This window comes from Catharus ustulatus, chromosome 11 (assembly GCF_009819885.2).
Source record: "Catharus ustulatus isolate bCatUst1 chromosome 11, bCatUst1.pri.v2, whole genome shotgun sequence".
Classification (NCBI taxonomy): Eukaryota; Metazoa; Chordata; class Aves; order Passeriformes; family Turdidae; genus Catharus; species Catharus ustulatus.
The window spans coordinates 11,546,855-11,560,724 of NC_046231.1; positions in this window are offsets into that span (position 1 = coordinate 11,546,855).

Consider the following 13,870-nt stretch of genomic DNA (forward strand, 5'->3'; position numbering starts at 1 on the left):
AGTCAAAGGCATTGGAAGCACTTAGGAGGAGATGTTATGGTCTGCTGCACCCGTGATGTAAAACGAAGAAGTTTAGATGGGCCTTTGACATAATGGACTTGACGAGAAGAAAACCTGAGCAGAGAGGGCACTTGGAGAGCCCCCAACAGCCCTGTGACATTTCCATACCCAGACCTGAGCAGGACCTAAGCTCTGCCTCTCACCACTGCGAGGGCTCCCAGCACCTCTGCCAGCAAAACGTCTCTGGCTTTCATACTCCCCTCGTTGAAACAACGCCAGCCTATGGAAAGTTGATGCTGCAAACCAACAGCTGGAACTTGAAAGTGTGGAAGGAAAGAGATAGCTTATGGGAAACGGCTCTCTGGGAAACGAGAGCAATCTAGCAAAAACTGTATATGCTCTTGCACAAAATCGATGTGTCTAAGGATGAGGCCAGCAACCAACGCCTTTCAGAAATACACCTGGGTCCATTTCTAGAACATACAGATGGCATCCAGACTGGGACTTTCCTGCTGCTGAGCAAATAACAAACCCATTACAGTAATTTCACAATTATAAGCTGCACCTGATTGTAAGCCGCACTTCCAAGTGTCAGCAACTTTTCATTCTTTGTCCATATATAAATTGCACTGGATTATAAACCGCACTTTTGTTTGCAGCGAACTTTCACGAAGTTGCCAATTAGTAACAGAATCACGGGATCATTTACTGGCAGGTGCTGACCTTGGAAACATTATTTCTGAGCGAGAAAAGATACAGAGAATAGCTGCAGCAGTGTACCCTGCAAGCTTTATTTACAAGCGGAAAAAGATGCGAACAATACTGTGGTCATTTTGCAAGCAGTTCCAATGGATCCACGTTGCCTTTAAACAGCCGCGCAGCCACGCAGCTGCTCAGCCGTGCAACCGCATAAGACCGAAAACACCGAAAAAAATACAGAGAAATATCACAGGCTCGGATTAGCCCCACTGCTGGGGCCGTGCGGGCTCCTGCTCAGCTTGGGGCTGCTGCAGGCTCGCACTTTCGGGTTGGCAAATTTCCGAACTTTGTTCATATATTGGCCACTCCTGAGTGTAAGCCGCACTTCCGAGTTGGGACCAAAATTTTAGTCAAAATGGTGTGGCTTATAATCGTGAAATTACTGTAAATGTGTGTTAATCCCATATTAATACATATTAATTAAATATATTTTTTTCACAAAATGTGAGTATTTCTAGAAAAAAAACAGTTATTTAATTTCAGAAATACAAAAACAATTCACAGTATGACGCTATCTGGTTGTATTAGGGATTATGTGTCTATGACATATCAAAACAAAAAGCAAAAGGAGGAAAGGAAAAGAAAGGTCAGTCTCACAGTAAAAAGGGGGGGAAATCTAAAATATTTCTGTTATTATAATTGAACTGGCCACAACTTTAGGCAGCTATTTATGTTGATCTATAAATACAAAGCCTATATTTTAATGGATCTATTCTTGCAAAGTTCTGGGATATTAAATGCTTCTAATTCTATTCTACTTTGTGACTAGTTCAAGAAATGACCTCTAGCTAGATCTGGCCTTGTTCTATCATGCAACTAGATTTTTCTTACAGAAAATAAATTAAAAAGGTGTGACCTTGCTGAGGGCTTGCAGAGAAAATGAGGTACATCTTGTCACAAGCAGAAGAGCCTATTTGAAACACGGTTTGTTCAATTTGAAAGGCTGCTGCTTTCCTCAGATCAGAAGTTAAGATAAAGGCAGTTGGATGAAAGAGGAGAAACATTTCCAAGAGATGAAATTAAAGAGCTACACTGGAATCCCATTCAGTGACACAGTGCCTTTTTGTGTGAGGGTTTATCTGGGATGCATCAGCCACACCTTGTCCCCTGCAGGAGCAGGCTGTTCACCCAGCACAAAGCCTGTCGCACAAGGAGAGGATGAGGACTGCTCACCGATGGGGATCAGAGGACATCCTCCCCACACAGCAGGGCACGGCAGAAATTAAATAACTCGCCTAAATGTTACACATTTTGCTTGGGAGAAAAATCTAAGCCCCTGCTTCTCTCCATCTCAGCAGCTCTCTTGTGAGCTCTGTGCTTCCCATCACCAACGAATGTGGCATCACTGGGCAGTGTTCCCACATGGCTAACACCTCTGCACTGGAAATTCAAATTCAAAAATGGGTGGGTATTCAAGCCAGTCTCATCTTTGTGGCTAGTAGCTCACTCTCAATTAACTTTTAATTTAACCTCCTAAAAACACAGAGCAATTTGTATGACACCACCTCACCAGAATAGCTTATATTTGTTGTCCAAATCAAAATAGGTTTATTTCATAATTTCCATTCTAGTATCCTAATTTCCTTGCTCATGACCACAAGTATCAGGCAGCAAGGCTGTGATTCAGGCATGTCCTTAAGTGCTTACCTAAGCCTGGCAGGAGCTTGGTCAGGAGCAGGCACTTGGTCAGGTTAGCCTCAGCTCACCATGGCCCAGCAGTGCAGACATGCAGCACGGGGGTTTGTTGGTTTGTTCCTCTCTGCAGCACCACGAGCTGCACAGCTCCTGCACAGCAATTCCCAGCACAGTGAGTCCCCTGCAGCCAGCACCCCTCAGCCACTGCCCCAGCCACTGACCCAGCCCAGAGCCACCTGCATGTCCCATCACCTGTCCCATCACCTGTCCCATCCCTTCCAGACTCCCAGGCTTCTGGCAGCTGGGATGGATCGCTCCCACAGCCACAGCAGCATTATTGTAGGCTCTTTCTTGCAGTGCTTGAAATGTATTTAATCCCAACATGACTATCAGGTACCCCTGCTTTAAGTATTGTAAAAGCAGAACCACAGCTTGCAAAAGATTGCCTTACAATTATCTCACAGCAGCTACTTAAATATCACCCAAGCATATGTTGTGCTAATTCTTATGACCAAGTACAGTTTCATTTCACTTGTTCAGAACAAACCCTGACTGGGAACAAAGCTTTTGGTGAAGTGACAAGTGGAATTCCAAACGAGTAAGACAAATATTTCCTCCAGAGGCTAAACCTACTGCAAAATATTAATCTCCTTTTCTACACATCTTCACATGTCTTTGGTGAAACACCTGTCTGGAATTGTTAATAACAAATATTTTTCAGGGTGCACACTTCAAAGACAGTACTGCAATGTCAAGCAGTGTAAAACTTTTGAAGTAATTTTAGCTAAATACTTCTGTGACAACTGTCTGAATCAATTTGTCTTAGCTGACTATATTCTGGTATTATAAAAACCTAAGACTGGTTATCAACCAAAAAGGTAAAAATTTCAGTGAAGTCATAACTAATACGTTGCACAAATCAAACACACACACACAAAATTATAATGTTGTAGTTGATTTAGGAAATGATCAGTGACCTCTGCTTTCTTAACTTCCAATGAAGATGCTATTTTTCCTAAAAAGGATTGAATGAAAGAAAAATATTTATGCACTAAAGACCAATTCAATAAAGCAACAAAACAACAATAACTGAATACTAAGGAATTACAAAATGAGAATATTATGTCCTTGCTTAGCATAGTGAAATAGTCCATAATAAGGAAAAGGATAAAAATTCAAAGTAAGATGATGCTAAGAAATGATGGCTATTTTTAATTGCTGAAAAACCTCAAATCACAGGCAAGTAATAAGGCCAAGAAAAGAAAATAAAAAAGAAATAATTGTGTGCATGTGTTGGGGGCGGGGGGGGCAAGAAAAGAAAGCAAACTAGGGCTGGAGACTTAGCCAAACTTCTAAGAATTACTCACAATTGTGGTAGTAAAAAAAATTACCACCCAACAAAGAAGGTCAAGCTGACCTCAAGATTCTAAGTCAGGCTCTTGAAATCCTAAATCATACAAAGCGCCATCACTTCAAGGCATACAAACATAAGAGGATTAAGGTAAGTGTCCCACCTAAAAGCCTGAGAAAACAAAGATTAGTTTTAAGTACTGAAAAGAAACACAAATCATATGGATGCTCCGTGCACAGGAAGGAATAATTGTTAGGATGTCTTAAGAGCACAGTAAAATAAGCACTACATAACATAGGGAAAAATCCAGGTTTGCTTGCCACTTTTTGAGTGCAAATATACTCATGTCAAAATGTAACAAATATTAAAGGCTTAAAGAACCGACTCAAAACCCATTGAAGTCAATGGTAAGATTTGTATTGACTTCACTTAGCCAAGACTCTCTGCTTAGAAAGATTAAGTAGAAGACAAATAAAACTATTCTTCTTAGGGGAGGGCAGTAAAGCTGCTGCTCTCAGCTCACTGTACCTACCTGAGTGACTTCAGTAACACACTTATCAACCCAGCCACACTGCAACAAAGGCTTTTCCTATAGGTAAACACTCAGAAACAGTTTATGCTAGTGATGCTATCAGACTCTTGGTCATATTTGCATTTATGCTGCATTTATGTTAGCAGGACAAAGTGTGGTGCTTTTTAAAGGATGACATTAGTTCTGAATGTTATTCTACAAGTTTGAACTGTAAATGGTCATGTCTTGACTTTATGAGATGTCAAATGTAGTTTTAGCATGTACACCAAATTCTGTATTCATTTTCATGTCAGGAAATATTAAAATAATAGTGATACAATTGTTTATGCTCCTAACTACATGGAAAGAAAAGTAATACCCATGATTTATGGGCTGACCAGCTTTCTACCAGTGAGCACTACTTCAAGAAGTTATTATTTAATTGAAGAATTCAAATTTGGAAAGATTCCATTCATCTTCTTGATTGAAACTTGCTGGAAGTGATCAGTGACTTGTGGCATTATTGAGCACTTACGTTATCCTGTCCCTCTATTCCAATGCAACTCAGACAGAAGCTTGGACTAACCCACCAAACATGAAATTTTCAGATTGTTCTATTCATTAAAATTAACACTTGTACCTTTGTCCTGTAGGAGGCAAAAAGCCTCTGCTGAATCTCTCAAATATATATTTATTCAACTGCAAATATGAAATTAGGGATCTGGGAGATCCCCATGCTTTTACAAGCACTTAGTCAACTAAAATCCTCCCTGACATGAAACAAGTCACTTGCCCAGTGGTCCCTTTTGAACCCAGCTGAGAAGTGGATAAGGGTTTTAGAGCTGATCCAGAGGCAAAGGGCTTGGCAGACTCCACCACATCTGAACCGTGCCCCCAGTGCCGCTCCTCTCTGAAACCACACTGTTTCAGAGGAAAAAAATAGTATGACAAGCAATTAAGTGCTGTCAAGTCAGTAACCTTTTGTCATGAAGACACTTAATGGGGGAAAAATTCCCTTTTAGTTCATACTTCATTCTTACAGATTGTTTGACGAAAAGTCACCTATCACATTATAAGCAGAACTGGTTTTTCTTAAAGAATTAGGTAGTCTTGGGTCAGTTTTCCGCAAGGAAATCAAGACAAGTATGGCTCTACTGGCCAAGATGACCATTCGCTGGAAATTATAGCAATCAGTATTTGGTAAAAATTCATTTCACCTGTAGACCAAACACACTCCAGACATTTAACTTCTTTGTGAGTGTTTTCCTCCTACTCCTTCGAGGAAAAGAGTGAATATTCTTACCCTTCAGCATGAGAAGCAACTAGGAAGCACATAGCTTAGAGGTACATTAATCATCTCTCCCATTTATTTTAGCATCCTAAGCACAATCTAGAACTTGTTAACACCAGACCATTTTCAACCACTTTCATAGCAACATTTTCCAGAATTTGTGCAAAAAGTTTGCAAGAAGTTAAACATTTCTATTCACCAAACGTTAAGTTTCTGCTTAGAAAATGCTGATAATTTTTAAAAAATAATTTTGATAATGTTTTCAAATAGATGTAGAAATCTCACAAAGACTAACTTAACATTATCTGCAGAATATTGTTTTTACAACACTGGTGGCTAAACAAAAATAACTTCTTCATTGAATAAACCTGTCTTCTGAGCTGTTATTGCTTGTCAGATACAGACAAAAGCTGTGCTGCTCGAACCCATTTTGGCCAGCTGTTGCACAGAAGAATGCAAAGTACGTAAGGTAGCAGTACACAAGGTCACAGTGCAGAGCAAGCACATTTCAGAGAATTGTTCACTGCCATTTCCTACGAGCCTTTAGCACAGGCAGAATTTCAATCTCATTACTAGGTCGCCCACTGCTCTCTCTTCCTCTGTCAGAGAACTTTCCATGGCAAAAGTGACAGCCATTCAACAGCTATATTGAGGCCTTGTGGTGTTGCAGGGAGCAGTGTAAAAACACAAGGCTGGACAAATAAATGCTTTGTTTCTTATCAGAATTGCTTCAACACCCAAGGGAAGCAGGACACCCTCCCTTTCCCCGCTGAGAGGAATGCTGCTGCTGAGGACTTGCACATCAGATTCCTGAGATGCTGCCAAAGGAAAAACAGCAGCATCCCCCCGGCCTGTGTCCCACCAGGCAGTGCTGAAGCTCAGCCATGACCATGCCCAGCCAGAGAAGTGGCTGCAGGGCGCTGGGGGGACACATCTCTGCTCTGCTCCCACTGCCAGGGATGCACAGCTCCTGCTGTGACTCCTCACAGCATCCCTGCCTCGCAGGGAAAGCCCTGAAGGAAATGCAGCAGCAGAGCTATTGCCTATGGCAATGCTATGGAAAGAAGTGGTAGTGACAAGATGACACTGAGAGTCTGACACTGCAGATTACCCCAGAACCATATCAAAATGACTCGCAGTTATCAGATCTAGATGACAATGAGACTCCGGCATCACTGTCATCTATACTGAAAAAATAAATAAATGCTACATGCCACTAGCCACAGGAATGGACAGGCATTGTAGATATGCTGCAGCAATGCTGTCTATGGCAAGGATGGTTCAAGTGCTTTCATAATTATCCTGAACTCAAACTTACACAATTTTGTCTTTTTCATTAAAGGGAAAAATATATGCATGAATACTATGATTAATCTAAGGAAAATTCATCTTACAATCACAGAGCAAAGTGCTGGTAATTGAACAATATCAATTAGGTATCAATAAATATTGAATTAGTACTCATCATTCTGATGTGCTGAATGGCAAGGATGGATGCATCAGGCTAGTAAATTGGGTACCGGATGGAAAACCTTCTGCATTCCAAATGCCCTCCTGTGAGCAGCATCCAGCAATCCTATCTGTAGGCATGAGGCACCAGGCACATTAACAGCCAGCAAACTCAGGCTACGTGCAAGGGCAAGCACACAAGGGCTCTGCTGCACAGTGTGGTACCCCCAAATCAGTCCTCTGACAGACACTGAGCAATAAGGGAAGTGGCACTGGTGACTGTGAGCAGACAGCAAGGTAAGAGGGACAGCTGCAATTATTAGGAACAGTCAACAGCAATATCCTACAGGCAAGGCCAGAACACGCCCATGTATGAACAGAGGAAAATAAAAAACACTTTTTCTCTCCTTTTTTTCCCAATGAAAATATGTTAAATACTAGGTTTCTTTTTCCATTAAAATAGTTTTACCAGAACACTGTTGTAACTGCTGTCCAAAAACTCAATTTCTCTTCCTACAAAATTTTAGAATAAAAAGCATTAAAATTTTTATTTCAAAGGAAAATAACATGCTTCAGACTGACCACCAAGTAATTTGTCTTTTATTGCCACACTTGTTTTTCTCTTCCTTTTTCCTTTTCATTAAAGTCATACATGGAAACTACAAGCTAATGAAACAATGATGAACATCTACTTCAATAACACCAAGAATTCTCAAATGTGCTTTGTTTGTTTTGTTTTTTTCTGCAAAATTAACACATTAGAGACTATTTACCACTGTACAAAATTCCTTTCTTTATTTATGAAAGCTACATCTTTACTATCATGATGTGAAATGAAAAGCCTCCTGTACTTGTTGCATACAATTAAGCTGCAACAAAAGCCAGCCCAAGCCATTTCACATTTCATAGGGCTGCAATTATTCTTTAACTGTTAGAATATGCTGTCCCCCAGGAGCTAATTACAGAAAAGCTCTCATCACATACAAGAAACACACAAACAAATCCTTCAAGCACAAAGCAAATGTTCAACATTAAAGAGATGTATTCAGGAAGTCACACCAATCAGTTTGGTTCAGCTAATTACTAATCTGATTTCTGGAGTAGTTGCATTAGATAATTATGATGCCCATTCACAACTTGAAAGCCAGGACTCTGACTGATTATAATAAAGATCTAGGACTCGAAATAAAAGTAAGGGCAAAGTATGAAATATAGATCAGATGACGGGGCTGATGGGGTGTGTTTGTTTATTGCCAGCACTTCCTTCGGCTCTTCACTTTGGAAGGCCCCATCCAGAGTTTGCTGAACCCAGCAGGAAGATTTCCATTGATATCACTGCCATTTGGAGCAGGCCCAGAATAACAAGGCAGGGCTTTGCCTTGCAGATTGCATTGCTGAAGTGCCCAGGCAGGATCTCTGGTTGCTTGTTTTCGGTCCCAGCGGAGGAGCCGGAGCTGGAGCCGTCCCCATCCCTACCCTGGGCCAGGCTCTCAGCTCACCCTGCAGGGCCATGGACAGGCAGCTCTGCCACGAGTGGAACTCCTCACAGGCTCCACTAAGTGTGCTTTAACTCACACTTCGCTTGTTTTCAGCTTCTGCAGGATTTTTTCTTTCTCCAGCAATCGGTTTGCTGGAGTCTGAGCATTTATAGAGGTGCATGACCCAGAATACAAGGTACAACAATTCCTCTCGTTTCTGACTCAGCTGAAGCTCTTAATTAATCCACTCTAGTTTATACCTGAGACTGGCAAAAATTTGCTTGGTGAAACACTAATAATTATGCTTGATAGGAAAACATTGTTCTAATTAAATATCTGATGAAGTAAATATACAGAGTTCAGTTATCAGTCCAGGCCTTAGTTTCTGCTCTCTTTTAAAAACTTCACCAGACACAAGGGGAAAAAAGTCTTTTAAAGTCCATTGACACATTTACAGGTAGCAATTCATTGGAAGTGACAACCCAAGTACAGGAGCAAAAAATTAGGAATTAAAATTTTTCACTAAGTTACAGCCTTGCACATCTCACACCAACCAGAGTAGTACTGCTAAGTCATTATATGCATTAAAATAAATACAAAAAATGCAGAATTTGACCTGTCATTTTCATCATTATCATATGTAACACCTGAATTTCTGAGGAATGAATGTGGCATTAAATAACTGTGAAATTTAAACAAATGCTGAACTTCAGGCAGGTAAACCAGCTTCAGTAGAATGTACTAAGTCCTCTGCTAAGCTGGGGCAAAAGTAGAGACTAAAACCCCATACTTTATACTAAAGACTAAATGAAGAAGTTTCAGCTGCAACTTGAGGCTCACATAAAACCCAAGAATAAAGAAAATAAAAAAGATAAAGGATAGAAAAACAAATATCAGAAGCTAATTTTCCCATATATCCTTGAGACTAATCAGTTACACGTTGTAGGGTCACAAAACCTGTGTATGCCCTTGAGAGTGTCCCCTGCTCAGCCATCACGTAGGGACTGGTCACACTGCTTTGTAGACCCACACCTACAAAATCACATGAGTTGTTAAAGATTTTTTGTTGGTTAAAACCTCCCCAAAATAAAATGTCCATTCAGACTGGCATTCCTCTTCCTCAGAATCTCAAATAAGGCAGAACTGCACTATTAAATTGTTTGCACACAGTCACACTGGACACTTTTTTAAAGCATTAAGGTGAAAGGGATTCTTTGCTGCTGTTAAACTAAATGAATGAGAGCTGTAAATCTGTATTTCAAAGTCAATAGGCTACAATATTTACAGGGCTGCCATATGTGATAGCTTAAAATTCAAAACTGAATGAAAATTGTGTGGGGTGGAAACTAATGTTATGGAATCTGAACCAAGGCTACATTTATATTTCACTTTAATGCTCTAGCTGTTTAATCAAAATATGAATAAAAGGTCTAAAAGACCAACACGCAAAAATATCATAGTTTTGGAATTTAGCTTTAGCTTCCTATTGTCAACCAATTACTGTGTAATTTTTTCCCTGTGACTGAATAACTAACTGTTAGCAAATAATGAAAAGGCAATTACAGCAGAGCTTTGTTCATATTACCTTCTTCATTTTATTCAGGCTATAATTATTGTCAGTGCTGGAGGCTTACTGTACCATGTAAGTGGCACCAGGGAAGAAAATGGAATGGGCTGGTGCATGGAAAATTGCAAATGTCACAGCTACCTTCATCATCACCGTTGGACTTCAGAGATTAAAAAAAATAGGCAGTAAAAAGCTCTCCTCGTACATTTTGCAAATTCTGTACTTCAATCTGTTGCAAAGGATGATGAACTAGTAGAAGGGAAAAAATTTAAGTGCCATGTTTGTTCTATTTTTTGTTCTTAACCTCTGCTGCCCACCTCCCCCCAACATTTTTATTACTATTTAATTCCCAGAGGACAGGTCCTTTTTGCCACAGTGTGCCTGGAAAGAAACTCATGGAAATATTCTTATAGCAGCAGTTCTCATTAAGGATGTTGTCCATGCTGTTCTATAACACAGAGGAATATAAATGATGTATTTTATGGGGTTTGATCTTTACTTCTTTGCCACATACAGACATATCCCTAGGAAAAAAAAAAGAATACTATGACCTGTGTGTGCAGATTTAGTGTGCCATACTTAGGGTCTGACATTGACCATTTATTTTGACCATTGTTTCTCTGGGCTTCTAGTATGTATCAGAAATGATAGATACAAATCAAAAGTGCAGTATTTCGGTTTACCTTTTTTTTAGAAAGAAATAACATTCTCGTGTATCATTCACATTGTTTCTTCTTTGCATTGTTGTTTACAAGAGATAAACTCAGTAAAACTATATTTGATGCATTTTATTCATGTGCAGTGCTGCAATTGCTTTTAAACTATGTAAATCATTATACAGCCAGTTAATTTTTCAGTATAAAGTAAGGCTGACATACATTAAAAGACATCATAGCTTGATGCTGACTTGTGTTTAAACTTGCTTCCAAACTGACTGGCAAATTTTGGTATAAATTGCTTAATATAATGCATGGTAATTCTTCTGATCTAGGTTAGTAAGAGAAGAAATGCATCTTTATATTTTCATAAAACTGAGCTGCTTCGTACTTTCATGGATATTCCTGTCAGATACATGTATATTCATCATCTTTCTTTAGTATTGTAGTTCTGGCTGTTTATCTTCTACTACCATTGCTGAACTAGACACTTCCACAAACACTGCATTCATAACCTAACATTTATAATTGTTCCTTCTCCTTGATACAGGATTTGGCCATTCAGTATCCCCCAGCATCTGAGCACTCTCATGATTAGAGTGAGGTTTTGGAGACTGATTCACCCAAAGAAAACAGAGTGAATTCCAGCAGGAGACTGTAAGTCTTCTATAAAAATACATGGATGGAAAACAGAAGAGTAATGGGAAATGGCATCAAGTGAATCTGAAACACTAATCTTAAAGAAATTAGGATTTTAGTTAAAAGTTAGAAGAAACAGGGCTTAAGATAGTTACCTGAAACTTAAATAACTGATTTGCTGTCAATTTATGTTTGCTTAGCTGTGCTTGCAATGGGAAAGGATGAAACTGGTAGTTAGGTCCAAAGAACACAAACAGTTGCAACCAGAAACTCATTCTTTGCAAAACTGGAGTTGCCCCAAAAGCCATTTGTATTGTCATTAATAGAAAAGGTCAGGGTGAGGAAGACTCACCTTACTTCCTCCTTCTAAGACCCCTTCCCACAAAAACCACCCCAGACAATTCAAGAAGCCAACCACACATGCTTAATAGCCATTCAAGTTAATTACCATAGGAAGCAGGGATGGGAGGGACTGGTATTATGAATATGTATTTGTTTAAACCTTTTGTCAATAAATAGACTCTGTGACCACCTGTAATTTTGCCGTGCGTATTAGGGGGCTACCCCACGCTGCTGCCCAGCACTGAATAAACACACACTTTGTAACTTTAAATTGTTAGAGAGTCTTTTGTCCGTCACAGTTGAGTATCAGTATTAGACCAATATTCATATTTTGGTAAATCAAATCCACAAAAGTATAAAAATAGAAGGTGCCTCCCCTAGGCTCCTTTGCAGCCCCAATCCACTTTCATGCTGCCCTTTTCCTCCCAGAAGATCCTGCTCATGATAATCAGTGCCCTTCTCCAGGTGGTGGGAAGGAACCTTTGGGTGCCTCCTCCCCTGCCCAGACCCTGGGCTGTGAAGGTGATTTCCCACCCTGCACTTCTGTGAGCACCACTCTGCTCCTTCAGCTGGGATGGCTCTGGGGCTGCTGCCAGGGAACAGCAGTGGGACTTTTGGCACCCCTTGCATTTATGGACAAGACCAGCAATTAAGCCCAGAATATAAATCACTGCCTTTCTGCTCCCAGTGACTCAGAAACTACACTAAGATAATATGCTTGTCACTTTTATAGCTAATGTCTGCATTTTTTAATGATTTATTTAATTCGTTAAGCCTTTCTTAACTTTGATATCAGAAATTGCCACATACTTGTGAAAATGATCAAAAGGCATCATATTAGGGAAAATGTTAACCACTTATTTTTTTGGAGGGCAGAACAAGGAATAATAGAAAATTATTTGGAACTAACTACTTAAGAAAAGCAATTCTAATTTATATAATTTGCTAGAAGCATCCAGAATTACTTTTCTTTCTCTAGGTTTAGCCAGCAAAGACTACAGAAACTGCTTTTGTGCAAACTCCCTCTTCCAGATAGGAGAATTAGCTATAGAATATCCTTCAGCCAGAACAGTTCGCAGAGCAGAGGAAGGGATCAGGATTACACTACATGCCCTAAAATATCTGAACTTTATTCACTGTTAGTTAGATGGAAAAGAACTGGAAGTAAACACAGTTGGTCATCCTAGGCAAGGGACATATTGATATGTGACACCCAGCATAGACCTCATCACCAAGAGCAAAACACCTCAGGGTATGCAATGTTGCTCTCTGAAGGCTCTTCATCAGAGTTTCTGGGTTTTGTGCTTTGCTTTCAACACCTGCTGCCAAAATCTAAAGATTTCCAGCTTCCTACTGAATTTTCACCCAGCAGTTTCATGTGAGTGTCTTTACGCAGTCACTCAGATTTTGCTTTGCCACATGAGTGTGAGGTTAGTCTTACTAACTGAGGTGACCTCTTTCAGAAAAAGGTAGCATTGGGGGTTTATCTTTCCTAACTTAATTACAGTAATTTCACTATTACAAGCCACACCTGATTATAAGCCGCACTTCTGGATGTCAGCAACTTTTCCTTCTTTGTCCATACATAAACCGCACCGGATCATAAGCCGCACTTTCATTCGCAGCGAGGATCCGCGTGCAACTTTCAGAAAGTTGCTGATTAGTAAAAGAATCGCGGGATCACGGGGCTTACTGGCTCGGCTCAGGGCCGGGCAGGCTCGGCTCGGCTCTGCCCCGCCACCACCGGGGACACGCGGGCGTCACTCGGTGTGGGGTGGCCCCGGCGCCGTTGGGGCTGGGTGGGCTCAGCTCGGCTCGAGGCTGCTGCAGACTCACACTTCCAGGTTGGCAAATTTCTGAACTTTGTTCATATATTGGCCGCTCCTGAGTATAAGCCGCACTTCCGGGTTCGGACCAAAATTTTAGTCAAAATGGTGCGGCTTGTAATTGTGAAATTACTGTACTTTAATTTAACTTCCACACTATTAGCTAAATTTCTAAGACATCAATATCATCTCACACCAACCATCCATCCAGTCCCCTGGTCCAAGAGCCCTGAAACCAAAACTGGAGTCTTTTAACCTCACCAGAGTTCTGCTTAATCTGAAGGAACACCCCTGGCCCTGCCACAGTGAGAGGCTGATATGCCAAAAACCTTTCCCATAAAGTATTTTTTAAAGCATGGATCAACA